This window comes from Pongo pygmaeus, chromosome 3, assembly GCF_028885625.2.
Source record: "Pongo pygmaeus isolate AG05252 chromosome 3, NHGRI_mPonPyg2-v2.0_pri, whole genome shotgun sequence".
NCBI lineage: Eukaryota > Metazoa > Chordata > Mammalia > Primates > Hominidae > Pongo > Pongo pygmaeus.
Window position 1 is genome coordinate 61,849,424 of NC_072376.2, and position 26,443 is coordinate 61,875,866.

General features: G+C 34.1%; 1 long non-coding RNA gene across 28 annotated transcripts in view; it reads left to right on the forward strand.

Annotated features, from left to right (window-relative positions):
* The window catches only part of LOC129034775 (uncharacterized), a 136,780-nt gene extending 110,864 nt beyond the window's left edge, over positions 1-25,916 (forward strand). For 24 of the 28 annotated variants that reach the window (XR_010126302.1, XR_010126293.1, XR_010126307.1 and 21 more), the window contains one exon: positions 20,703-21,790. This is a non-coding gene — a long non-coding RNA (uncharacterized LOC129034775). Of the gene's footprint in view, positions 1-20,702; positions 22,417-23,631; positions 24,258-25,203 lie in introns of those variants that run through there. The other 4 variants (XR_010126297.1, XR_010126308.1, XR_010126313.1 and 1 more) reach the window with 4 other exon arrangements.
* Positions 25,917-26,443: the final 527 nt, after the last annotated feature.

The window sequence follows — 26,443 nt, forward strand, 5'->3', positions numbered from 1 at the left end:
ATTGCTTACAAGTAGCAGAAATTTAAAATATATAAAGCAAAAAGTGATAAAACTGAAACCGTAAATAGACAATCCCACAACACTAATCTCAAAATAATTGATAGAATATGTAGACAGAAAATCAGTGAGGATATAGAGTACTTGAAAACTCTATCCACCAACACTTTGTAATTGACATTTTATAGAACATTCCACTAAGCAATTGTAGGATATACAGTCTTATCAAGTGCATACAGAACATTTACCAAGACAGACTATATTATGGGCCATAAAATCAATAAGTTTTAGATAATATAATTATTACAAAATATGTTCGTTAAGTATAATGCAGTTAAATTATGAATCAATAACATAAAGATATCTAGAAAATCTGTAAATATTTGGAAACGATATAAAACTCATGGAGAGTCAACTTGAAGTTGTCTTTCATTTAAGTGAGGATATTTAACATGATTTTTCATTTCTTTCTAGCCACATTCAGCTAGAGAATTAGATTTTAACTATGGTTGTGTTTTACCCAAACAACCAACATGAAAAGAGAGAGGAGCAAGATTGTTAGGGATATATACAATTAATTTATTGCAAAAGGGGATCTTGGACATTACAGAATATATAAATTGTAAGACAGTATATAAAGGAAGAGAGCTTGAAGGATCCCCAGTAAGGATAAAGGGTAGCTGGCATTGGGGATGGAATTGGAAAGACAGCAGTGGTGGTCAGAGAGTAATTCTTGAAATTTTTATTATAAAGAGTTTGCAATTATTGCTATTGATAATTGTTCAAATTAAAAAATAATTTCAGGTTGATAAATAAATGTATTCAGAAGGAGGAAAGGTGAAAATCTAGAGAGTAACATTTAAAATTCAGACACCATAAAAAGGCAAAAAAATAAGTGGAGAATGGAAGAATGTATTTATAACATGTGTAACTAATAAAGAAACAGAAAACAGAAAATAAGAATGCCAAAAGAGTAATAATAAAAACAAGCATTCATAGACATATGGACAAATACTACGAATAAGCCACTCAAATTTATATACCTGAATTTATGTGCTATATCTATAGCACATACATAGTGCTTAATCTCATTAAGAAAGAAAGAAAGCACATTTAAGAAAATGAAATCCCTCCCTTAGGCAAGAATTCAAAAGGTTATTTATCCCAATACATAGAAATATAAGAATTCTCACATTGGTTGGAATATGAATTTGTCAATCACTTCAGAAGGCAAGTTGGTAAAATCTAGGGAAGCAGAAGAGAGGCATAGGTTATAAGCCAGCAATTCCAGTTCTGGATAAATACTCAAAGATATATATGTCACTGACTCTAATATTATTAACAATGTGTAGAAGCCATATTAGCCACTAAAGGGAGAATAAGGAAATCAATGGGATGTTTTTATACAGTAAATTAAAACATTGCATTTGAATTAAACAAACAAATATCAACATTGGGAGATTTCAAATGCAAGACTCAAAAAATATAAGTTCAGTGTAATTCTGTTTATATTAGAATTTCAATTAAAATCAATTAATACAATATTAGTGTTTGTGTATATGTATAAATATAGCTGTATAAAAACTGTATACAATAAACACAAAATGGAGATTTCCTCTGGAAATGGGTAAGAATGAAATTGCAGCGTATATGGGAAGTAAAAGCTGACTTCAACTACTCTGTTTCATTTTTGTAAAAAACATCTTAGAGAAATATCAAAAATGATCAGATTTGTTTTTAACTAGTTGATGGATATAGAGTTAGTTACCCTTATATTTGCTTTTATGTTTGAAATATGTCATTGTAAAAAGAAAGAATATTTGAAATGTCGGTATAGCTTATTATCTGAATGTCCTTAGAGGGATATTCAGGGAGTATATGACATCTGGATGAGCTATAGTAACTAATGAAATTAATGTTATTGACTTAATATGGAAACAATTATATTGGTAGGAAATAATTTACACTCTTACAAATGCAATGTGAAATTTGAGTTTTCATGTGTGTCAACATCATTAGATACATCACTTGGTCATACTTTCTTTTTTCTATGATACTTGTTGGAATTCACTTATACTATGAAACAATTTACTCTTAATAGTTATAAATATTTTCTTAAATGTTATGAATGCAATATTTCATGTAAAAAGTGGATTTTTGGCCAGGCATGGTGGCTCATGCCTGTAATCCCAGAACTTTGGGAGGCCGAGGCAGGTGGATCACCTGAGGTCAGGAGTTCGAGACCAGCCCGTCCAACATGGTGAAACCCCTCTCTACTAAAAATACAAAAATTAGCTGGGTATGGTGGCGGGCACCTGTAATCCAAGCTACTTGCGAGGCTGAGGCAGGAGAGTCTCTTGAACCTGGGAGGCGGAGGTTGCAGTGAGTCTAGATCGTTCCCTTGCATTCCAGCCTGGGCAACAAGAGTGAAACTCCATCTCAAAAGAAAAAAAAAAATGAATTTTTTAGCAACAAATATTTCTAAAAGTACCTCTTTTAATGTAATCACATTATTAAGACATTCTTATTTGATGTTTTTCAAGTTCATGAAAATTATTTTATCTTAAAGCTAGGATTTATAAAATATACAATGAGTCTATTAAAAAATAAATATTTCAAATAGTGATTGATCAATGTATTTTCAGAAATTGTGTAATAAGATTTCCATCTGATTTGTGAAATAATCAGATTTCCATCTGATTTGTAAAACATTTCAGCAAATGAGAGGAAGACGTTTTATATTATGCCTGTTAATCTGTATACATTTCAAATAGTTGAGATAATCTTAATATTTCTCCTTTAATCAAAGGGAAATCTTTAACATAATTGAACAAACTAAAAATTTCTCATTATTTCTTCTATGTTTTTGTTTATTGAGGTTATCTTCACTTTTGATTAATTTTTTTGAGATTCAAAAGAATTTTATTTAAGTTCTGATAGAAATATTCCTCATTTTAGGAATATTTCTTTTTTAAAAGTTTCTACACACATATACACAGAGCTGTCTCTCATAGGGAAATGTTAATAGCCGTTACCATCAACAGTAAAATATATTTTGCACATTATTCATTAGCAAAAAATGTATACTCTAACTTTTGTTTGTTAAATAATCAGAATGACATTCATGGATGACTGGAAATGTTAGAAGTGATATCTTCTATACTTAAAAATTAACTTCTTCTGTTTCTAATGTAAGCTTAGTGATGCCAGACTGCTTTAATTATTAAGAATTTTCAGCAATGAGACTATTCAGTCTGGACTCTTGTTTATCTCCATTTCTTTCCACAATCATTAGCATAATTTTGGAAAGAGTTTCTAATAGGAAAGAAAGGCGTTAAGAACAATAAGTACAAGTTTTATAATGTTTAAAAGAGTATTAGCACACTAAGAAATAAATTCAATATTTTGTGGAAGTCTTGGGAAGCCTGCTGTGATTTGTGGATGGCTGTGGCTGTATACTCAGTGATATTATTCCAATTAAACAGGAAAAAATATTTGGAAAAGCTTACAAAAATAATTACTAATAGCTATGCTTCTGTTTTGATATTGTAGCTTGAAGGAAAATAGGAATAAAGTGGTGAAACAAAGGAGGCAATCAAAAGTTTCTATCAGCAAAAGTGATTAAATTTTTATCATTCCCATGACATTGGAGAGGTTCTGGGGCTTGTCCTTCCTCCAATAACCTATGTATTTCAGTTTGTGGGCTAGAAAGACAAAGCCATCACCAATAACACTGGCTTCTCAATAATTAAGTAAAATGATCTAAATTCTGCCACCCAGTTTGAGGTTCAGAACGATTACAGTTTTATGCATTCTGGACACTCAGCCCTTCAGTGCTATCAAAGTGACTGCAATCATGATAGTTTTTCCCCAGCCTGTACCTGCATTCATGCATGTGATGTTTGAACCTAAGCAACCACCTTCATGGTTATATTATTTGACTGGCCAACACTGTCTGGATAAAACTATTGAATTTGCCAGAAATATGACTTTTATTTAAGTCTAGGCTAAAGAATACAATGGTTTTGTGACCTTATGAATGCCATTTTACTAATCTCTCTATCTATTTCTTATTTCTAAATGCAGATATTTCTATTTTGAGGAGGTCGATAGCAAGAAACTCAAAATAAATAATTTGTGTTTGTTTATGACAAGAGATTCTATTACAGTAAAGGGATGAGTAGCATTATACATAGAAGAGGGGATGGGACAAGCTCTCAGGAAAGTGAAGGGTGAAGTTAAAGAAGAAATGAAGTTCAGAGCACACGTGGAAAGAGTTTGCAGTCTGGATATGAGCCCTCTGCTCATTAACGTACTTTGAGTTTTTTTAATTTTTTCAGTTCTATTAGGTTTATAGTTGACAAATGAAATTGTATATATCTAAAGAATACAATGTGATGATTTGACATACGTAAAAATTGTGAAATGATTACCATAATCCAGGTAATTAACACATTCATCACCTTATATTGTTAGTTTTTTTGGGGAGGTGGTAAAACTATTAAGATCTACTCTTTTAGCAAATTTCAAGTTTACAGTGCAATACAGTATTATTCATTCTAGCCACCATGCTGTACATGAGGTCCTCAGAACGTATTCATTTTATAACTAAAAGTTTGTACTCTTTGACCAACATGTCCCCATTCCCCCCTTTTTAACCTCTGGAAACCACTTTTCCACTCTCTGCTTACATAAGTTTGAATTTTTTAGATTCCACATACGAGTGAGACAGTATTTGTCTTTCATTGTCTGGCTTATTTCACTTAGCATAAAATCCTCTAGTTTCGTCCGTGCTGTTGCAAATGGCAGAATTTCCTTCTTTTTTCATGGCTTAATAATATTCCATTGTCTTTATTACCATGTTGTTCTTATTCATTCATTTTTCAACAGACACTTAGGTTGTTTTGCCTATTGTGACTACTGTGAATAATTCTGCAATAACGGGAGTGCAGATAATCTCTTTAACATACTGGTTTTATTTTCTTTGAATATGTACTCTGAAGTGGCATTGCTAGATCCCATAGTAGTTTGGTTTTGTTTTTTAAAATTTTTGAGGAACCTCCATACTGGTTTTCATAATGGCCATATCAATTTCCAATTCTACCAACAGTGTATGAGAGTTCTCTTTTCACCACTTTCTTGCCAACATTTGTTATCTCTTGTCTTTTATAATAGTCACCTTAAAAAGTGTAAGGTAATATTTCACTGTGATTTGGATTTGCATTTCCAGAATGGTTAGATTCTATGTCCAAAAATTACCTCTCATGTAAAATAATGTTCGTTTTGCAGACTTAGACTTTGCAAAATTTAATTTTAGCTTACCCTCTTTTTAAAAGTGGGTACTCTGTCTGCTATAGTTTAAATGTATACAATGAAAGTTCATACGTTGAAAACTTAACTGCCATTGTAACATTATTGGGAGGTGGGTTTTTAAAGCAGTGATTAGGACATGAGGGCTCTACCCTTGTGAATGGATTAATACCATTATCATGAGTGTGGCTTCCTCATAAGAAGCTTGAGTTCAACTCCCTTCCCTCTCTGTCTCATGTGCTCACTTCTGTCCTCCACCTTCTGCCACTGGGTGACCTCCAGCAGATGCCAACACCATGCTCTTGGAATTCCCAGACTCCAGGAACGTCAGCCATTTAGACATCTGTTGTTTATAAATTGCCCAGTCCGTGGAATTGTTATAGCAGCACAATATAGACTAAGGCTATAACTCATACAACTTTTTAAAAATATATGCTGCCTTACACATAGATATTATCTTTTTTTTGGATTAACTTTGCCTGAATTGATGGCTTTTCAAACATTGTATTATTTAAAAATTTCATTCATGCTACATTTATGCATTCTATCATCTATATTTCTCTTTTTAAATAACCATACCACATGGATAGCATCTGTTTGGTTGGATGAAGGTGCACATTAAGTGAAAGAGTTTTTAGAGGTGAGCAAGGATTCTATAGGACAAAATTTCATAATATTAAATAATACAATTAACCATTAGTGTTCACGTTGAAAATGCATTTTGGCACTCTCATATATACAGGGAAACTCCCATTTATAAAACCATCAGATATCATGAGACTTATTTACTCTCACGAGAACGGTACAGGGGAAATGGCCCCCATGATTCAATTATCTCCACCTGGTCTGGCCCTTGACATATGGGGATTATTACAATTCCAGGTGAGATTTAGGTGGGGACACCTGTCTATGAGTCCCTTCTGCCTATGAGCTTGTAAAATCAAAATCAAGTTAGTTACTTCCTAGATATCATGGCTGTACAGGGGTTGGGTAAATACACCCAGTCCAAATGTGATAAATTGGCCAAAACAAAGGGGCTACAGGCCCCAAGCTAGTCCAAAACCTGGTGGGGCAGGCAAATCTTAGAGCTCCAAAATGATCTCCTTTGACTCCTTGTCTCACATCCAGGTCATGGTGATGCAAGAGGAGGACTCCCAAGCCTGGGCAGCTCCACCCCTGTGGCTTTGCAGGATATAGCCCCCTACCCCACTCCTGGCTCATTTCACAGGCTGGCATTGAGTGTCTGTGGATTTTCCAGGCACACAGTGCAAGCTCTCAGTGGATCTACCATTCTGGAGTCTGGAGGGCAGTGGCCCTCTTCTCACAGCTCCACCAGGCGGTGTCCCAGTGGACACTCTGTGTAGGGCCTCCAACCCAACATTTCCTTTCTGCACTGCCCTAGCAGAGGTTCTCCATGAGGGCCCCACACTGCAGCAAACCTCTGCCTGGATATCCAGGCATTTCCATACATCCTCTGAAATCTAGGCAGAGGCTTCCAAACCTCAATTCTTAACTCCAGTGTACCCGCAGTCTCAACACCACATGGAAGCTGCCAAGACTTGGGGCTTACACACTCTGAAGCCAAGGCCCAGCTGTACCTTGGCCCCTCTTAGCCATGGCTAGAGCAACTTGGAGGCAGAACATCAAGTCCCTAAGCTGTATACAGCAGGGAGGTCTTGGGCCCGGCCCATGAAACCATTTTTTCCTCCTGTGTTTTTGGGCCTGTTCTGGGAGAGGATGACCAAAAGGGACATTTTCCCCATTGTCTTGGTGACTAACATTCAACTTCTCATTACTTATGCAAATTTCTGCAGCTGGCTTGAATTTCTCCCCAGAAAATTGGTTTTTCTTTTCTCTTGCATTGTCAGGCTGCAAATTTTCCCAACGTGTATGCTCTGCTTTCTTTTGAATGTTTTGCTGCTTAGAAATTTCTTCTGCCAGATACCCTAAATCATCTCTCTGGAGTTCAAAGTTCCACAGATCTCCAAGGCAGGGGTAAAATGCCACCAGTCTCTTTGCATAGCAAGAGTGACCTTTACTGCAGTTCCCAAGTTCCTCATCTCCATCTGAGACCACCTCAGCCTGGACTTATCATCCATATCACTACGAGCATTTTGATCAAAGCCATTCAACAAGTCTCTAAGAAGTTCCAAATTTTTCCACATTTTCCTATCTTCTTCTGAGCCCTCCAAATGGTTCCAAACTCGCTTCCAATTTTGGGGTATCTTTACAGCAGCACCCCACTCCCAGTACCAATTTACTGTGTTAATTTGTTCTCACGCTGCTAATAAATACATACCTGAGATGACGTAATTTCAAAATGAAAGAGGTTTAACTCCACATAGCTAGGGAGGCCTCACAATCATGGCTGAAGATGAATGAGGAGCAAAGTTACATCTACATGGTGGCAGGCAAGAGGGCTTGTGCAGGGGAACTCCAATTTATAAAACCATCAGATCTGGTGAGACTTATTCACTACCACGAGAACAGTATGGGAGAAACCGCCCCCATGATTTAATTATTTCCACCTGGCCCTGCCCTTGACACGTGGGGATTATTACAATTCAAGGTGAGATTTGGGTGGAGATACAGCCAAACCATATCAGCCATAATATCTTAAAATATCCCAAAATATTACCACTGTCATAATTTAGAAACACAAATGATGATAAAATAACATTTTCATGAGATGCTTTATACGAACATAGCTGTTACTGAAGCATAGCTCCATATCTAAATTGTCATTAGTAAATAACCTTTGAAAATGTCCTTGTTAATAATCTAGACTATGTTTTATAAAATTTGAAGGACAGGGATAAGTGCTGTTCAAAATTTGATTTCAAATTGTAAAATATTTAGGATTTTAATCTAATATCAAATTAATGTATTTGAATTGAGCCTATATTAAAAGATGTACAGTCATATTCCATTTTGTTGTGTTTCACAGTTATTACACTTTACAAATTGGAGGTTTGTAGTAGCCCTGCATCAAGTAAATCTATTGGTGCCATTTTTCCAACAGCATGTGCTTTCTTTGTGTCTCTGTGTCACATTTTGGTAATTCTCCAAATATTGCAAAATTTTTCATGATTATAGTATCTTTTGTGGTGATTTCTGATCAGTGATCTTTGATGTTATTGTTGTAATTGTTTTGGGGGTGCCACAAACCAAGCCCGTATACAATGGCAAAATTAATGGATAAATGTGTGTTCTGACGCTCCAATAATTGACCCTTTTTCCATTTCTCTCCTCCTCAAGTCTTCCTATTCCTTGAAACACAATGATTTAAAAATCAGGCTAATTAATAACCTTACAATGACCAGTTAGTGTTTAAGTAAAACGATGTCTCTCAATTTAATTCAAAATCAAAAACTGGAAATCATTAAACATAGTGTCATGTTGAAAGTTGAGATCAGCTGACAGTTAGACCTCTTGTACCAAACAGTTCACTAAGCTGTGACTGCAAAGGAAAAGTTCTTGAAGTAAGTTAAGTTTACTACTCCAGCAAACACACAAAAGATAAGAAAGCAAAACAGCTATATTGCTGATACGGAGGAAGTTTGAGTGTTCTGGATAGAAGGTCTAACCAGCTGCTACATTCCCTTAATCCAAAACCTAACCCAGAGCAAGGCTTCAACTCTCTTCAATTCTATGATGGATGAAAGAGGTAAGCAAGTTGCAGAAGGAAAGTTTTAAGTTACAGAGGTTGGTTCATGAGGTTTAAGAAAAGAAGCCATGTCCATAAAATAAAAGAGCAAGACGAAGCCATGAGTGTTGATGGAGTAGCTGCAGCAAGTTTTTCAGGAGACCTGGCTATGATAATTGATAAATGTTACAAAACCAATAGCTTTTCAATATATACTAATTGGTCTTATGCCATCTAGGACTTTCATAACTACAGAGGAGAAGTCAATGCCTGGCTTCAAAGCATCAAAGCCTGTTTTGTTAGGGGCGAATACAGCTGATTACTTTTAAGATGAAGACAATGCTTATATATTTCAAAAATCCTAGTGCCTTTAAGAATTATGCTAAATATACTTGATCTGTGGTCTAAGAATGGAAAAACAAAGCTTGGATGACAGCATATCTGTTTACAGCATGGTTTACTGAATATTTTAAGCCCACTATTGAGACCTACTGCTTAGGAAAAAAGATTACTGCTTATTGACAACACAGCCAGTCACGGAAGAGCTCTGATGGAGATATACAAGGAGTTAACATTGTTTTCATGCCTGCTAACACAGTATCCATTCTGCAGCACATGTATCCTGGAGTAATTTCAACTTTCAAGTCTTGTTATGTAAGAAATACATTTCATAATGCTAGAGGTTTTATAGATAGTGATTCCTCTGATTAATGTGGTCATAGTTAATTAAAGCTGTCTAGAAAAAATGCACCATTCCAGAAGCCATTAAGAACACTTTTGATTCATGGGGCAATGTCCAAATATCAACATTAACAGGAGTGTGGAAGAAATTGATTCCAACCCTCATGAATGACTTTGAGGGCTTCCAGACCTTAGTGGAGGAATCAACTGCAGAGGTGGTAGAAATAGGAAGAGAACTAGAATTAGAAGCAGAGCCTGAAAATGTGACTGAATTGCTGCAATCTCATGAATGGATGAGGCGTTGCTTCTTGTGGCTGACCAAAGAAAGTGGTTTCTTGAGATGGAATCTACTTCTGGTAAATATGCTGTGAACATTGTTGAAATAATAAAAAAAGGATTTAGAACATTACATAAACTTATTTATAAAGCTGCAGCAGGGATTGAGAGCATTGACTTCAATTTGAAAAAATATTCTACTGTGGATAACATATTACCACACAGCAATGCACGCTACACAGAAGCCTTTCATGAAAGGAGGAGTCAATTGATGTGGCAAACTTCACTGTCCTATTTTAAGAAATTGCCCCAGATACCCTAGCCTTCCATAACCAGAACCTTAATCAGTCAGCAGCCATCAATATTGAGGTGAGATTCTCTACCAGTAAAGAGATTCCATCTCTCTGTAGGCTCAGATGGTCATTAGCATTTTTCAGCAATAAAATAGTTTTAAATTAAGCTATGTACATGTTTTTAGGCATAATGCTAATGCACCCTTATGGACTACAGTACGTAGTAAGCATACATTTATATGCACTGAGAAACCAAAATTTTGTGTGACTTGCTTCATTGCAATATTCGCTTTATTTCAGTGGTCTGTACTTGAACCTGCAATATCTATGAGGTATGCCTTTAAATGACAGCTTGACAGACTGTAAAATTTGTGACAAAATTGAAGTAAGGAATGCATTATGTATTGAATTTTCTTGGAAAACAAATTTCTATATTGATACATATCTGCTTAAAATTATTTTATGAATTATATTGTGAAGAAAAGTCCAACTTTAAAAATTAATAGGTCATGTTACTTATTATTCTTTTACACCATATTTTCCCCACAAATAACAATAAGTACCAAATAAGAACATCATAAAAATTCAGCAGAAGATAGTTCAGTGGACTTGGAATGTAAGCACTTGCTGCATTTCAACAAACCCCTTAAGAAAAAGTTTTTGTTTTCTGACTCCTCATCTGTAAATAAAGGAGGTTTGTTTGATGAGCTACAAACTTACTTTTATATTCAAAATTCAATAATACAATATTTCTGTGATCTCTTTATCAATTAAATCATCACTTTTTCTCCCTAAACCTAAGCTAGCAAATATTGAAAGAAATCTGAAATGCTTTTAATAAGCAGACATCTATGGGTGCAGTGGCTTATGCCTGTAATACCAGTACTTTGGGAGGCCGAGGCAGGTGGATCATCTGAGGTGAGGAGTTTGAGACCAGCCTGGCTAACATGGTGAAACCCCATCTCTACTAAAAATACAAAAATTAGCCAGGCATCATGGTGCATGCCTGTAAGCCCAGGTACTCAGGAAGCTGAGGCAAGAGAATCATTTCAACTCAGGAGGTGGAGGTTGTAGTGAGCCAAGATCTCACCACTGCACTCCAGCCTATGCAATAGAGCAAGACTTCATCTCAAAAAAAAAAAAAAAAAAGTAACATTTTTCACACTTATTACTGATAGAGCAGGAGCACCATCATTTTGGACAAACATCACCACCTTAAGTTCCAGCTCCCTTTCTAGCCTCACGCATTTCAGGGAAACCCCTTCTCTTCTAATTACAAGCAGCCATAAAGAACAGACAGTAAAACACAGGTAAGACACCTCAGGCACAGAAGAAGGTGGGGGGAAAGTCTCTTGGGTAACTGTCAAACTTCACCCTCATACAATGGGCCCCAGTAAAACAGTGGGCCTTAATAAGCACATTTATTTCCCTTCAAGTGCACTAAGATAGGGAAGCTAAAAGCAGACTCAGGTGGTAGGCCTGCAGCTGCAGAAAGATGTATGGGAACAAACATACAACTCTCCCTCCCAGATAAGTGCAACAACAACAACAACAAAACAAAACACAGAAAAAAGCCTCAGAAGAAATTCAAGCTTCTAATGAACTCTCCCACCCTGAATCCTGAAAAACTCTTAGTCTGTTAGAGATTGTGCCTCTAACTTAACTCAGCCAGATGCCCCTCTCAGGTTTGTTTTCTCTAAAATAAACCTATCTTAACTGGCAAGCCACCTTTCATGTTTCTTTCCTCATTCTTTAATTCTTAAAATCATAGTATTAAATTTTATTCTTAGTCCATTTACCAAAAGCTCTACATGTCAATATAGAATATGAAATTTATTTTCACAGTTAGTATAAAGACATATTGCTTAAAGACACAATATTCATGGGGAGATTGAAGATGATTAAAGTAGAGAAAAAAAATTCCTCTTTCAGATAGTTAAATGTGATCACAGCGTGTTTTCATTTAAGGGTATTGTGCTTGACTCTCTACCCCTAATACACTAGGAAGAAACGACTTTAAAATATAATTTTAAAATGTTACCTCATTTTCTGTTTTAAACTTTTGTATGTGTAGAAATTCTAAGAAGGATTGTTATCCAACTTTGAAAGACAGAATCTGACATTTTTTTGAGGGAGTGGTTTGAGGGTCAATCACAACTAGAAACGAGAAAGAAAAATTAAAAAACAATTACAGCAAATAGTTTGCTTTTAAACCGATAAAGGCAGAATTGCCTAATAAAACATTCATAACTCAAGACAAAGCAAGAGATTATCTTTTTCATTTAGTCTAATTAGAAATAACACTTCTTATCTTTTTAGCTCTTTATAGCTCCACTTCACTTACCCTTTAATACATTTGGACATCCCAATCTATAAATCTTATCCATTTTGTTTTTTAACTTGTACTCATCCATCTTTGGATGTTTCTTCACGTACTCAGTTTAGATTTCATGATCTTTTGTTAAAATCAGTCATTGCAAATACCCTCAACTCCCTTGTCCCCTTCTCTCACCTTCATAATTACTGGCAAAACTATTATTAGTGAAACCAAACTAACATTCACTCCGTGTTTGCAACCCAAGATGAAGAAATCCCACAACAATGTGGTCTGTTCTCACTTTAAAATCATGAACACAGATTTTAGATTGGCAGTTATTTCTCAAACAGACTATTATATTTCCTGGTGAAATTTGATTTCACACTTTCTTAGATGATTATTTTGTAAATTATTCTCACTGCCCATCCATTTGCCTCCACTATATCCCTATTTGCCATCTGATAACCCTTCCTCAAATTTCACTTTACCAAGAAAATAGAAGCAGGAAGATGACAAAAGCTAACACTAAATCTTGGAAGCCACATTCTCTTTGCCCACAGTTGTCTTTCCACATGATGTAGGAAATGCCTCAGTCTTCCTAACTCTGGCCTGCAGCTCTTAAGCTTGGGATCCCATCTACCTTGCCTACTGAATACCCTCATTTACACAAACGCCCTTTCTTTTTTATGATTCATTGAATTCACCCTCCTAGTTCAGTACTCCAGTCACCTTGCAAACAACTATAATTCCTTCCTTGCAACCAATGTCCCCCTTCATTTGCTTGTCCATCTCTAGCAAATTATTTTGCTGTAATTTTCTATATCAATTTACAGCAAAATTCTTTTTGTAATTAAAAACAACTTGTTGTTTTTATATTTCTTAAAATTTTTACTTTAGACTTGGGGCACCTGTTGCAAGTTTGTTCCATTGTATAATGCCGAGGTTTGGGCTTCTAATGATCCTGTCACCCAAGTAGTGAACATAGTACCTGATGGGTAGATTCCCAGTCCTTTCTATCCTCCCTCCCCCAACTCTTTTATAATCCTCAGTGTCTATTTTTTCCATCTTTGTGTCCGTGCTTACTCAGTGTTTAGCGTCCACCAATAAGTGGGAGCATGCAGTATTTGGTTTTCTGTTTCTGTGTTAATTTGCTTAAGATTATGGCCTACAGCTGCATCCATGTCATTTACAGTAAAATTTCTTGAAGATGTCATTTTATTTCTATCTCTACTGTTGCCACCTCCCACTCTCTAACCCACTACAGTCAGGTTTCTTTGCTGATGACTCTATGAAAAGTCTTATCAAGGTCACCAAGAACTTTCCAATTGCCAATTTTAATAATATATTCTCTTCCATCATCCCACTCAGTCACTTAGTATCACTTGTTACATTTTAGCACTACCACAATTTGAAAACATTTATTTATATTCCTTCTATTTCCAGCATACATTCTTGGCTTCTTTACTACATCATAGGCTGACTCTTTTCAGTTTTTCATTTTTAACTCCGCTCTTGTCCTGGCATCTATTTTTAAAGAATGACCTACTGCTTTATCCAGGGTGCTCTTTAAAAAAAAATCTAAAATTTTTATTTAAAACTGCTATGTAGGAAATCACATCTTGTCCCATGAGGATTAAGCAGAATCAGTATATTGATGTCTCCCAAATTTACAACACGTTATACCAGCCTTATATAGTTAAATATATTATATATGCACATGATCCCAGACTGACCTCTGAGAGCACTTGTAAGATTTTAGTGTCTTATAAGAACCTCAGAACCAACTAAACTTTGATTTTTATAGCCAAATACTATTCTTTATTAAAATTCTTCATTACATTTTTTCCATCATGCGTAAGTAGGACTGAAGCTTACATCCTGTTTTTCATGAGACCGAGAATTCTTGTCTACCATTCCTTTTTTGAAAAACCATTCCATACTTGATCAATGAAAAATTTATTTTTTGTGCAATCAAAATATATCCCATATTTTTTCCATTTTGTTTCCACCACTAAATTTCTATAAACCACTAACATCTCTCACTCCTGATTTTGCTTAGCCCCTGAGTTTCCCTATATATTGTCTTGATCTAAATTCTCTGAAAAAAAAATCAGTCTTTTTTATAGTATTTCTTTTTTTGCAAAATTATTTGAGACAAAAATTAAAAAAAATGCAGAACAAACATTCCTATTCCCATTCACCATGATTTCAACCTTTAAATTTTTTACAAATTTAAAAATTAAAAAATCCATCTTTGTCACTTACTGGCTTTACAATTTTTGGCTCACACAAGCTCTGTGACCTTGGCAAGTTATGCATTATTTCATCTTTTATATGATGGGAATTGTGCTAGTATTATAGATGTGCTGTGATGATTAGCAAAGCTAACCATTTAAAGTATTCAAACAATTCCTGGTCCATAATAAGTAGTACCCAATAAATACTATTGATTATCATAATTAACATTGTACAGTTGATATGAGAACAACATAGGTTTGAACTGTTCAGGTCCTCGAATGTGTTTTTTTTTTTTTTTTCACTAAATCAATTGAAACAACTTTTAAAGATTGTGACAATTTGAAAAACTGCATAGCCCAGGAATATTAAAAAATAAGAAAAAGTTTGGTATCTCATGAATATATGTAGATACTAGTCTTTTTATGTGTTGATCAACTGTTTATGCCATCCTTAAGGTGTCTGGACAAAAGTAGGCTAAAAGCAGTTAAGTTTTGGGGAAGTCAAAGGTTAAGCATGTGTGTGGACTGTGTGAAGATCGGGGACCTAATCCTTGCATTGTTCAAGGGTCAAGTGCATTCACTTCTATCTTATTTTTCATCTTTTGTTATCAATCACACACACACACACAGAGCTCACAAACATGTATGTATATGTATATTATATATGTATATTTACAATCAGCACTCTGTATCAGAGGATTTCATATCAGAGGATTTCACATCAGAGGATTTCTCATCAGAGAATTCAACCAACTCTGGGTCAAAATTTTTTTTTAAAAAAAAAAGATTGTATCTGTCCAGACTTTTTTTTTCTTGTCATTATTCCCTAAACAGTATAGACAACTAATAACATAGCATTTATTTTTTTTAGGTATTATAAGTAATGTAGAGACAATTTAAAGTATAGGAGGATCTGTATAGGTTACAGGCAGATAACTAGGTCATTTTATATCACAGACTTGAGCATCCACAGATTTTGGCATCCATGGGAGGTCCTGGAACCAATCCCTCACAAATACCAAAGGGTGGCTGTATATAAAGATGTGATGGTCATATAAATTTTGCGTATTTTCAATAATAATAATATAAACATTTATATACTTACCTCAAAGTTATAAAGTATGATATTATCTGTAGCTTTGAAAGGTGCAGTCTTCTTACCATGACTGCATTTCCCACTTTGTCTCAAAATAACACTAAGTTTACATTAATATCCCCTCCTAAGTTTTTCATTTAAGTTTTTCATTTGCATCTTATAACAAAGTTGCTTAACTTACACAAGAAGTGTAAGCTCCCTGGTTTGTTGTAAAGTTGTTACTAGGAAGCAGCTGCCTCTGTGAGAAGTTGCCCCCGAGCTCCCTTGTATTTAGGTGGGGTGACATGACAAGTTCTTGCTTAACTGGACAATGAGTGGAAGTGATATGTGGCACTTTGGGAACGGAGTGGTTAAGAAGTGGGCGTGTTCTTCCTTGCTCTTTTTACCCCTCAGCTAGATGGATGAGGAAGTATGTGACTGTAGAGGTGATGGAGTTTCTAAATGGAAGGAGTTATGTGTGTTTTATGTGTGTTTTAGAGAGTTTCATGAGAAAAAAATATAAAATTTTGAGTTTTGAATATTGAAAACAGCTAAAAATACACAAACAATATAGGCCTATATCCCCCAAAAATGTTTATTTTAAAATTTTTGCCTGTTTTTGCACTTTACAAAAATACTTGCAATATGTATCATTCTGTGATTTGCTTTTATTATTCAAAACTATATTATTTCTCCTAGAAGTTTTCCATGCAAACATCTATAGTTTATTCACTTTTATTGCCCTATGATATTTTATTATATAAATGTACTAAGTTATATTCATTCACTTATCTTTCGATTCAACTGGAAAGAATTGGAATCTTTATAATATTTGATGGTATATCTCACCCATATTGTTTGATGAAATTTTATAACTCTGTACCAAAAGGCCTTTTACATCATCTAACATAATTCAGAATTTGAGTTGCTCTTGTAAAAAATGTTGATGTTGACAAGATATGGAAACCTCCTTGGAAATAATTAGAAAAAAAAGAAATATTTCTTGCCATGTGTTTTTTTTGGTTAATCAGCCATTATAAACTTTTTTATTAACCCCAATAATTTATTTATAAATTTGTTGCAGTTGCTATGCACAAAACAATCCAATTGCAAGTAACTAGAATTTTGTTTCATGCATATAATTCATTTCTTAGTAAACTGCCTAGAACGCCTAAGGAAAAAAAGAAAGATAAACAGAAGTGTAAATAGTTTGCATTTGTATCTTCTAATCTTTAGGATCAAGATGCAAATGCAAACTACTTACACTTCTGTTTTTTTTCCCCCCTTAGAAGTTCTAGGGGAATAGATCACATCAAATCTCCTACTTGAATGTGTGGTGGAACTTGCCCTTAAAATTATTCAGCTTGTCATCTTTTTTGTGAAAAGATTTTGACTATAGGTGCAATTTCATTAATGATTACAGGATGATTCTTCTTTACTATTTCATTTTGAGTCAGGTTAGATAAGTAATGTATTTTTCCCATCTTAGCTTTTAAATTTTTTTCACCAAATACTCAAAGATTTTAATCACTTTAAATTAGAAATAAAGGCCTCCTATATTATATAAAATATATTTCTTGTTCTTTATCTGCTTTTTCTTACTCTTGGGTTCTCACACTTGGGTATTTTTAGTATTGTTTTAGTCTTTACCAAAAAAAAATCTGTATTTTTATTCTCTAATTGCCAATTATTATTATTGTTTAAATTTCTTTTGTTGTTTTCTGCTGTCTGCTTTTATATTAAAATGGGATGCTAAGATCATTAACTGTGAACTTTTTCTTCATTTCTTTTGTAGGTTTATTGAATTTTCTCTTCTATGTTCTGCTTTAGATTTTTCTTAAAAATTTTGTGTAAGACCACTATACTGCAGCCATTGAAATTTTTGTTTTTGTTTCTTGTTGAGGCATAATTTTATAAAGCAAAGTGCATGATGCAAAGTGCACAGTTTGATGAATATTTTTATATGTTACAGTTACATAACTGCAGCACAGATCAAGGTATAACACACCTCCAGTACCCCAACTGGCCCCCTTAAGTCCTCTCAGAGTTATACCACGCTGTCCAAAGGACACTACTATTTGTTTTGGAAATCAATTTCCAAAGAATTATGTAACATATATTTTTTGTCCAGCTTATTTCACTACACATTTTTACATTGCTCTAGATCCTTATAATCACTAGCTATTGTCCTTATCAAAATAATCTGATAGTCTAGTGAAATCATCTGTAAGTTTTGATTGATAGAAGATTCCTTATTGCTTAATTTTAACTCTTTTTTAAATTGTAATTTTATTTTGATCATTAACTAGAAGTGTGCTTTACATTTCAACCATATATAAATGATCTAGATATGTGTTTGTTACTGACTGTTTTCTGTATGATTCCAATAATTAGAAGTGCATATATGCTCCTGGCTTTTTGAATCTTTTTACCTCATAGTAGTGATCCATATAAAGCTAACACTTATGCTTTATTTCTAATTTGTTTGATATTAATAATTGAATACAGCATTAATTTTATTCTTACCTAGTGTAATATTATACACAATTTTTCAATAGCAGCATTAATTCTTGCCTAGTGTAATATTATATGCAATTTTTGAAGAGCAGCATTAATTTAATAAACACTTACCTAGTGTAATTTATATATAATTTTTGAATAGCAGTATTAATTTAATCAATACTTACCTGGTATAATATCATATATAATTTATTTAACGTATTTGGTTTTATGTTTAAGGCACTTGTCTTGAATTCAGTATTTTATTTCTAGTATTATGTGTTTTTCTTTTCTCCTTATTTTCTGTTTCTTGTGTTTCTAATTTGGGAGCTTATTATTATTTCTTAATTCTTTTCATCCAATTTTTGAAACTCATTATCGCCGTTCATTTTTGTTGGCTATTTGAAGTGGGGGAAATTTCTGTTTTTGTTTTTCAGATAATGTCTTTATTCTATGCTTGTTCTGTCCTTGTTCTGTTCTTATTCTTGAGAGATCGTTTCACTGATTACAACAATCTAGGTTGAAATGTGTTTTCTTTCAGTACATTAAAGATATAACAATTTCCTTCACTTCTGGTCTTGTCCTTGAAAAGTCAGCCCTTACGTTAATTGAAGTTCCTTTGCAGGCAATCTTCTCTCACCTCAGCTGCTTCTAAGACTTTTTCTCTATCTTTGGTTTACTGCAATTTTACTTGCTATGCCTAATAGGAGAATTTCTTTTCTTTCCTTCCTTCTTTCTTTTAATCCTTCCTTCCTCCCTCATTCTCTCTCTCTCTTTCTTTTCTTTCTTTTTTTTGATTTCCTTCCTTCTTTCCTTCCTTCATTCCTTCCTTCCTTTCTCTCTTTTTTTAATCGTTACTTTGATTAAATTGTATTACTAGTTCTATTTCTTCTAATATTTTATTTCAAACTCAAATTATTTGTATGTTATATATGCTCACTTCTAATCATCCACCTTTTTCATATTTTCAAGTATCCATGTATTTGTTATTCATAATAATAATTATTTCATGTTCTAATAATATTAGTAACTGAATGTTATAATATTATTATATTCTATTGTCTGATTTATTTTAACATCTGAAGTTATTGTCTTCAGTAGTCATCTTTTGTGTGTAGTTTCTACAGCTTCTCATTCATAGTACTTTCATTTCTTGTGGAATTTGTTATTTTCTACTGTGAATAGGTATTACTTGGAAATTTTTTCTTATAATAGTATTGAAGTCTGATTGACATTGAATTGTTTGAATTTTCTTTTTGTCACTTTCCCTGGGGGTGGACATATTACTCTAATATCACTTAAAGTATTTTATATAGGCCTTCAAATTCTTGTGAGGGATGCCTTGTGAACATAAATTCTCAAAGGAGACATTATTATCTGTTTGTATAGCATCAATATTCAGGCATAATATTTTCAGAAGGCTTCTAAGAAATACTATTTGATATTTAAAAGATACATAAAGGCTTTATCAAGCAAAAAAAAAAAAAAAAGAGGAATGTTAACACTCATGTATTAGTCCGTTCTCACACTACTACAAAGAAATACCCAAGACTGGGTACTTTATAAAGAAAGATATTTAATTGACTCTTAGTTCTGCATGGCTGAGGAGGCCTCAGGAAACTTACAATCATGGTGGAAGGCAAAGGAGAAGCAGGAACCTTCTTCACAGAGCGATAGGATGGAGTGAGTGTAAGCGGTGGAAATGCCAGATGATTATAAAATCATCAGATCTTGTGAGACTCACTCACTATCATGAGAACAGCATGTGGGAAACCACTCCCACGATTCAATTACCTCCACATGGTCCCACCCTTGACACATGGGAATTATGGAGATTACACTTCAAGATGAGATTTTGGGTAGGGACACCACCAAAACATATCAATTCATTATATATGAAAAGTAAATTATAAGTAATATTCCATATTCTTAATAAATACAAAAGCATTCACACTTATAGTAGCAAGAAAATGAAATCAATTCATCTTTAATAGTTTTGCAAAGTAGACCAAATTGTAAAAAGGATTTTTGGTATTTATTTATTACATTTTGTCTGAGATTATTTCTATTTCTTTCATAAAACAAAACTGTCAATTAGTCAGCAGACTTTAATTAGATATTAGACCCCAGCTTCAAGAGATAAAAGTCGTCTATATAACTGACACCTTACAGAGGTGGCATGTGAAAAGAAAACAGCCAGCCTGTGGAAAATTTAGTCTTTGCTAATCCCAGACACTAGAACTTCATTTGCTCTAAATTTACAGAGAGTCTCTTACATTTTCCTTCTTAACTTATTTTCCTTTGAACTCTGTTTTTTAAACACTGAGTTGGGGATTTCATTTTTTTTTTTTTTTTTTGGATCCTTCATCAGGACTGGAAGAAGTCTGCCTGAGTCACTGAAAATGATCACAGTGAGCATCCATGAGGGAGTGATCCCAAGCAAGCTGGCAGCAACCTGTTCGAACAATTGGAAAACATAATGGAACATCAATGAGGCCAATTCCAGCAGCTTGACAGGCTCTCTCTTTATTCTTACTGCTCTGTTTCTTGCCTGGTGCCACTTTATTATGATCTGGGATGTTCAGCCTTTTAGATTTCTCCAAAGAACTTATCTCTTTTCAGTTGACAAACCAAGTTGTGCAGAGTTTAGTAAGTGTAATCTGGCAATTCATGAAGACTTTCCTTAGGAATGTGGATTTAAATAGTTTTGAGGCAATGATTTCTCAGATCCTCAACTTTCATGTATACTATTTTCTCAAGTTCATTGCTTTATTTTTATTTTTTTCAGATAAGGCCTTGCTCTGTTGCCCAGGCTGGGGTGTGGTAGTGTGACCACAGCTTACTGCAGCCTCCTGCCCCTGGGCTCAAGCAATCTTCCCACCTCTGCCTGCTGAGTAGTTGGGATTACAGGCACGCACCACCACCCTCAGCTAAGTTTTTAAATTTTTGTAGGAACAAGGTCTCACTATATTGCCCAGGCTGGTCTCAAGCTCCTGGGCTGGTACAGTCCTCCCACCTCAGCTTCCCAAAGTGCTGAGATTACAGGCATGAGCCACTGCACCTGGCCTATACAGTTAACTCTATTTTGAAGATTAACATGTAACAATATATAGACATATGCACAGTCTTTGCTGCAGCACTAATTGTCATAGCAAAACATAGGAAATAACTGATTCTCCAGCATTAAAAGTCTGATTAAATAAACCATGGGACTCTATAGAAAACCAAGTAGTGTTCTTTGAAGTTCTAAACATCAATGTGAAATACTTCTGGAATGATGACCAGAAGATAAGTTAAAACACGCACAATGGACAAAATGGCATCTAATATGCTACCATTCCTACATATGGAGAAAGGAGGAATATCTCATAACTCCCTCTTACTGAAATACTTTATTGTTTCTCTGATCAATTCTTGTTTTCTATGGCAAGTTAATAAATCTGTCTTTGTTTGACTACATGCATATTTCTGGTGGTCACTAACTGATGGACTTCAGAAAAACTACAAATTCCACCAAGATTTGTCTGAAACTCTTGCTTCAATGAACCAGAGCCCTTCGCTTGATAACGAATAGGGGTACATCCTCACCACCTTGCATCTCTACTGGCTCAGAAGGAAGCCCACCCTTCCCAGAATCTCAAGATAACTTTTCTGAGCTCTGATTATTTCATCAAGGCTGTCAGAATTAGTTTTCAAATTTATTGTCCTGGGAATAGATAAAACCAATATTCCTTAGGAATAGAATCTCCACTATAGGCTGGGCATGGTGGCTCACACTTGTAATCCCAGGACTTTGGGAGGCCGAGGTGGTGGATCACCTGTGGTCAGGAGTTCAAGACCAGCCTGGCCAACATAGCGAAACCCTGTCTCTACCAAAAATATAAAAAATTAGCCAGGCATGGTGGCACACACCTGTAGTCCCAGCTACTCAGGAGGCTGAGGCAGAAGAATCGCTTGAACCAGGGAGGTGGAGGTTGCAGTGAACTGAGATCATGCCACTGCACTCCAGCTTTGGTGACAGAGCAAGACTCCATCTCAATAATAACAATAATAATAATCATCATCATCATCTCCATTTATAAAAGGTACTGACTGAAATGTGGACCTTAGATCTGGATCACATTCAGATGTCTGTGCCATTGTTAAGAATATTCTAATCTCTAAGCCAGAAAAAAAAAGTTTGTTGAAAAATTTATACTTGTCCTTGGTTCTTACATTTCATTTCTCCCTTACCTCTACCATTTTGTCCATTCTTTTGGTGAGGCCAAAGGATAGAAAAATTTTGTTGAAAATGCCTGTTGGCAAGACGATGATAATAATTTAGAAGTTAAAGAAACATTCAAGTGGGAAAAATCCACCATTTTGTCAAAGATACTTGTTATTATAATATTGTAAATAAAAAGGTCGGTAAAAAATAGTTTTCACATTCTTACTACAAATAAGGAGAAAATATTAAATTCATATGTTTATTCCTCTGTAAATTTATTCCTTCTGAAAGTTTTAACTCAAAGGGGATAAAAATTTAGCTGTATTTTTTTTTATTTTAAATTATGAACCAGGTTACAAAGTTTCCCAAAATAAGATCAGGGTACTCAACTTTTGGCATGATTTGGAGACCTTAAAAATTAGTTTATTAAATCAGAGGTTTATAGATTATATCAAGATAACAGTTCAGGTACTATTTGAGATAATAAGATATTCAATTAGACAAATGCAAGTCAGCTAATAATATTGATTTTAAAGAAAACTATTTTTTTCTCACTGGTTTTACTATAAAAATGAGTGTAATCACAACATCCTATTATGTTGAGAATAAGATTAACTTACTTATAAATACCTTCTGGATTAATGATATTGATTCTATGAGTCAAGTAAGATATGAGTGTTTCCTTAGAGTTAAGATTCCAAAAGGATGTAAAATTATGTTTACCTCTATAGAATTGTAAAACAGAACATCTTAAAAGAGTTTATGCCTCTGAAATTCTCATTACAATATAACTATTAAGAAATTAACTTAATGAAACTTGTAAATACAGGTCGTTTATTGACTTAAAACCTTAGACAAATGATAAATCGAAGTGATTAAAATAGAGTCTTTGAATACTTTGCAATTTCTAAATATCAAAATGATGCAAAACAGTGATTGCTGAACCAACTTTTAATTTATTCATGTTACACTTTGTACAAATGCATTTGAATGCCATTACAATTGTGGCTATTTTTGGCACCTTAAAATTTACAAAAAATAGAAAGTTTTCTCATGGGAAAAAAAACTGACAACATGTTTTCCTTTCTTCTAGTTTTCTCCTGGTGTTTGAAGAAAACAAGGTGAATTATTTTGATTAAGAATTGTAATTATTATTATTATTATTTGATAATAATAATTATTATTGTAAGTGTTAAAAAACACTAGGTGTATTTGCTATGGAAAGATAAAAACTGTAAACAAGAAAATAATTTGTCTCTTTATTGATAAAACTTTCAGGGTGTATTAAGATGGTAAATACATTATAAACTAACATTGCCTTATTAAAATAGTAATACAGTAAATGAAAAATTAAAGCTGTGGAAAGTTTTACACTAATCATCTGTTTGTATATGTATTTATGTATATTTATACAGCTATGTTATATATGCAAGACTGTGCAAAAAACACTCTTATAAGAGTGATTGATACTGTGACCCACAGTCGGGATCACATTCAGATGTCTGTGCCATGGCTAAGAATTTTCCAATCTCTAAGGCAGAAAGGAAAAAGTTTATTGAAAAATTGAGATACACATTTGTATAAAAATTTGATTCAAGATACAAATTTGATTTAGATAGAAACACTCTTATAAGAGGGTTTTTAAAGAGTGTTTTATAATCTTAATAAGATATTTATATGTTTTATATATATGTATAACAATAAATTCTTTACTGCTAATTGTTGTTTGTATCTCCACTGGCTCAGAGGGAAGGCCACCCTTCCCATAATATCAAGGTAAGTTTTCTGAGCTCGGATTATTTCATTGAGACTGCCAGACTTAGTTTTTAAATTTATTGTCCTGGGAATAAATGAAACCAATATTCCTTAGGAATAGAACCTCCATTTGTAAAAGGCACTGACTGAAATGTGGACCTTAAATCTGGGTCACATTTAGGTGTGTGTGCCATTGCTAAGAATTTTCCAATCTCTAAGGCAGGTAGCTAAATTTTTCAAATATAGATACAAATTCAGATACAAAAATTTTTACACAAAAAAATCAATTTTTTTTTTCTAAGTTTACCAGTTATTTTTGGCCTACATTGTAGAGTTTTCTTTTCATTATCCATATATTGTTAACTTTATGTACTTTTGGCCTGCTCTTGAATCCCTAATTTTTAAAGTTCAAGTATACATTGTTTCATGTGCTACGCATTAGGAAAATGTAGATTGTAACTATTTCTTTATTTTAGATATTTAAGACTTTAGTTCTTATATTATCTCCTCTAAAAATTCTTAACTGTGCATTCTGAAATTCAAATTTCAGATTCAGAATAATAAATTCTTTGGATGTCTTTTATAACTAAATCATCTTTTGCTTTCCTAGTATAGCTACAAAGTAGCAAAAAAGTTTGCTGTTCCACCTAAAAAAGGAAGGGTTATACAAATAATTAGATTTGTTTGATGGGCTCTACATTTTAATCAATGAAAAACTATTGTGAGAATCCTTTTGTTTATGAAAGTTATAACAAAATAACTGATGAATCAAAAGGGAAATGTAGTTCCTTGTGTTAATTATGTATAAATATAATGTATTAATTGAAACATATTTCAATGATTGTGAATTTGGGGAGTTAACAGCACAAAAACTATAACATCTTTTCATTGAAAAGGATGTTATTCTTAGGTTTCTTTCTAGGTTAAATATTCCTGCTAATTGGGAACAATGACACTGCACTATATGGAAGAATGAAAGTTCCTGGAGATTCAGTCCCCCTCTCTCTGATTTGTCTTCATGTGACAGTATCAATCACTATAACGCACTGAGTCCAGAAAGCTAGTCCTCTCTCACCTGAAGAAGAAAAAAATTCATGGTTATTTAACCTCTTTTAAAAAACTATCTTTGCCATTTGCAGACTCCATGGAAAATCTGAGTAACCAGACATCCACCAGACAGAAAACAACCTGTCATTCCAAAAAAACTGCAAAAACTTGTCAGGTGACACATCAGTTGGAGGACTCACATAACATATGTGTTTTTGAATAAAGATTCTCTTTAGAGTTATTGTTATGTAGATCACATAAAGGGATATCCAGCACTTGGGTCAGAAGCTTCTGATTCATAGGACTATTAGTTATCCTGAATTGAGTAAAACCACCCAGCAATCAATCTGTAAGTAACAGCTTTATCATTACAGAAGGAGGGGGGACCTTGCAACAAAGAGTGAAAAGTCCCTAAAGTGAGCTGGTGAGGCAAAATTTCCTGCAGGCAGGTGCAGGTTTTGTTATGTGACACAGGCTGTTACAGAATGCTAGATGTATCACACAATTTCCAGTTATAGTAATTTGTGCATGTAGCTTTCGGCAAGCAGAGAATAAATATATAATTTTTAAATTAAATTCTCTACAGTCCAGCTAAATGGATGTTTAGGAAAATTCTCTGTAATGTTTACAAAATACCCCTGAAGAAAGATTAAGCAATTTTTTTTTTTGGAGTTTCGCTCTTGTTACCCAGGCTAGAGTGCAATGGCATGATCTTGGCTCACTGCAACCTCTGCCTCCCAGGTTCAAGGATTCTCCAGCCTCAGCCTCCCGAGTAGCTGGGATTAAAGTCATGCACTACCACGCCTGGCTAATTTTTGAATTTTTTAGTACCAACGGGGTTTCTCCATGTTGCTCAGGCTGGTCTTGCACTCCTGACCTCAGGAGATCTACCCGCCTAGCCTCCCAAAGTGCTGAAATTACAAGCATGAATCACCACCCCCAGCCAGATTCATTTAGCCTTTTATTTATAAGAAGAGTCTACAAATAGTCCTAGGTGTTTTTTTAGCCTATCTTTTTTTATTTTATTTTATTTTATTTTATTTATTTATTTATTTATTATTATTATACTTTAGGTTTTAGGGTACATGTGCACCATGTGCAGG